A 3338-nucleotide genomic window follows, 5' to 3' on the forward strand; every position below is an offset into this window, starting at 1 on the left:
AGCCAATGGAGCCCGGCGGGAGGCGGGGAATGGTGCTATCAGAGGAGCCTGAAACCCGAGGACATTCCAGGGAACCGTGCAGAGCTACATGACCAAATTTAGTCCGAAGCATTTCGCCTTTTAAAGGCAATGGGCCAACCTAGTGAGAAAACAGGGAAAAATGCACGAACCGGCAGGCCGGGAATGGGGGGTGGAGGAGGCAGCCCCAGCCTGTGTCATGGAGGCTTGGGGGGGCTACTAAAGTGGGCAGCGTGGCTGCAAAGGGATGGGGGAGCCTCTGCTGTGACAGTGACTGCTCTTAGCTAAAATCGGCAAGGAAGCACGCACTCCAGAGGAAATTTTCCTCTTTATCCCGCTGCAGGCTGAGATCGGTGCTGTTAGCAGATGAGCTCAGCCCCACAGGAAAGGGCTGGCAGTGGTGGCGGTGGGATGGAGGCAGCAGGTAGCGAGTGCTCCGGGCTCTGCAGATCTGACTCCCTGGGGATTGTACGAGCTCCTACCGACTCTCAGACCCTGAGGGGCTGTTCCCGCAGCTGCTCTTCCTCACACACTCCCACTTGCCCTCGCCAAGCCCCAAAGACATCCCTTTCTTCTGCACAGAGGGAATTCCTGAGTCTCCCCTGCTCCTGGTCCAGGCAGTGACCTAAGCCTGGCTTTGGCTGGCAGCACCAACTTTCCATTTCCCTAACCCATACAGAGGCTTAACTGGTACGTGGGAGCTCTCCCACAGGGATAGGAGACAGGCTTTTCTCTCCAAGTTTACAGACAGCTTTACCCCATATCCAGCATTTTGTACCCATTTGTTATCCTGCCAGCTTCATCCTGGTTTTCTTCATCCTTTATCATCCTCCTAATATTTACTGCCTGCTCCCAGGCTTCTCTCTGCTGATCCAAGCAAGAAGTCCTTTGGTGTTTTTTGTCAAAACAAGCACCCCTAGGATTTTCCTCAGCCTAATCACCTCCTCCTCCTGTCTTCCTGGCCAGATTCCACACTGAACACAGGCACCAGGTGCTCCAGGTGAGTCTCCTAGTGACAAACTAGATATTCCCCATCCTGACAGGAAATGTACATTCTTGGTGCTTTCCAGAATTTCCTTTATCTCCAGCACTGCAGTGCCCAGGTCCTGCTCATATCCTTCCTATGATTCATCAGCACAGCTGAGATTTTTTTTCCAGATTGTAAAAGAACTTGTTGATTTTAGTTTCTAAGTGCACAAACTTAGACATTGCCATGGTGAATTCCATCTCACTCACTTCTGTTTCCCTGATCCTGCAATCAGGGGGTCTTTGTGCTTGCTTGCACTAGGAGGGACACAGCCATTCTCTTCCCCAGCAGCCCTCACACACAGAATCATGGAATGGTTAAGGTTGGAAAGGACCTTAAACCTCACCATGTTCCAGCCTCTACTACATGCAGGGACATGTTCCACCTATCCCAGGCTGCTCCAAGCCCCATCCAGCCTGACTTTGGACACTTCCAGAAATCCAGGGGCAGCCCCAGCTTCTCTGGGCAACCTGTGCCAGGGCCTCACCACCCTCACAGGGAACAGTTTCCTTCCCATATCCCATGTAACCCAGCCCTCTGGCAGTAGGAAGCCATTCCTCCTTGTCCTGTCCCTCCAGTTCCTGATGAAAAGTTCCTCTCCATCTCCTTTAATTCTCCTTCCCCAACACTGCCACAGCTGTGACAGTGCTGAGGGCAACAAAAACCACAGTGAATTTAGTCTTTGGTGTCCATTTGGTGCCATCTTTGCCTGAAGAAGCCAAATGAGGGTCTTGTTTGTTCCACCTTAATACAGTCCTGAATCTCTCTTAAGGTCCTGTCTGGTTCCTTTTCAGGATACAAGGCTGGACATGTTTTGACACTGTGTGTTTTGGTAGAGAAATTTGAGTTACAGAGTCTGGGGGTGGAAGAAATTACCTGACCTAGGTGGGTGTCAGGCTCTTCTCCCAGGGAACAAGAAACAGGACAAAAGGAAATTGCCTCAAGTTTCACCAGCAGAGGTTGAATATTGCAAAAATTTCTTCCCTGAAAGGATTTTTCAGTCTTGGCACAGCTGTCCATTCCTTGGAGGAATTTACTGGGTTAGTGGTACTCCTGGGGCAATAGTTCGACTTGATGATCTTAGAAGGCCTTTCCAACTTATACAAGTCCATTATGCTATTCTATAAATGTCCAACCCTCCAGTATTTCTATGGTATTGTTGTGCTCAGTCATCAAGTGCTTATAAGAGGTGAGCAATAAACTGGAAGCTAATTTCCCAGCTGGAAAGCACAACAAAAAGGTAGTGAGGAATCACATCTTTGTGTTGGCCTCTTCTTGGAATAATCCAAGCACTCCCAGGTGTACCACCTCTGGCTCAAGGGACAGCACATGTAGACAGCCCCAGGGACAATCTGCAGTGCTAAGCTAGAGAAAGAATCCTTCTACTTAAAAGGGAAATCTGGAATTTTCTTTGTCTGCCTTTCCTTCGTTGTAAATTGTTGCAAACTTTCTCATGTTGTAAATAGGTTTTCAACAGAATATAATCACTATCAACACCTTGATAAAACCTCTATTTTGTCATTCCTGAAACTTGATTCTTGTGATGAGAGGTACCGCACACTAAATTCCCTAAGAAGCTGTGAATGTGGCCTGGGAGACTCCAAGTTTCTCCTGAAGTATCACCCATCCTTTCCTGATCTAGGAAAAGATCACTCACTCCTCACCTGCACTGCAGAGCCAGGCAGAGGTAGCACAGAGCATAATTTTGTGGGGAAATATTCCTACATTAGCAGAAAGTCAGGGAGAGAAGCAAGCGACGCCCCAAACTTGTCATAGTTCAGAGTGGATGGTCTCACTGTGATTTATGTTGGCTGTCACACAGTCCTTTTTAACAGGGATATTGGCACAGTTCTGTTAGACCATATTCCACAGGGTTCTTGGGACTGTAGAAAGAAAACAGTAGGAAAAAGAATGTGTTTTCACCCCAGAATTAGAGAAGCTCTGGATATGTCTGCACTGACTGGTCCTTCATGGGCTACCAACAACTGGTAAGGGAGATGTGTTTGCGGACCCTTGGGCCATGCTCTGAAGCTGGTTCCAGCCACCACAGTGTGGAATAGGGATTTACAGAACCCCAGAACCCAGAATTGTTGGGGTTGGAAGGGACCTCTGGAGATCATCCAGTCTGGCGCCCTTGCCCAGGCAGGGTCACCTGGTGACACAGGAACACTTCCAGGTGAGTTTGGAGTATCCCCAGAGAAGGAGACTTCACACCCTCCCTGGACAGCTGTTCCAGTGCTCTGCCCTCCTCCACGCAAAGAAGTTCTTCCTCATGTTTGGGTGGAACTTCTTA

The sequence above is a fragment of the Serinus canaria genome, chromosome 26 (genome assembly GCF_022539315.1).
Source record: "Serinus canaria isolate serCan28SL12 chromosome 26, serCan2020, whole genome shotgun sequence".
Classification (NCBI taxonomy): domain Eukaryota; kingdom Metazoa; phylum Chordata; class Aves; order Passeriformes; family Fringillidae; genus Serinus; species Serinus canaria.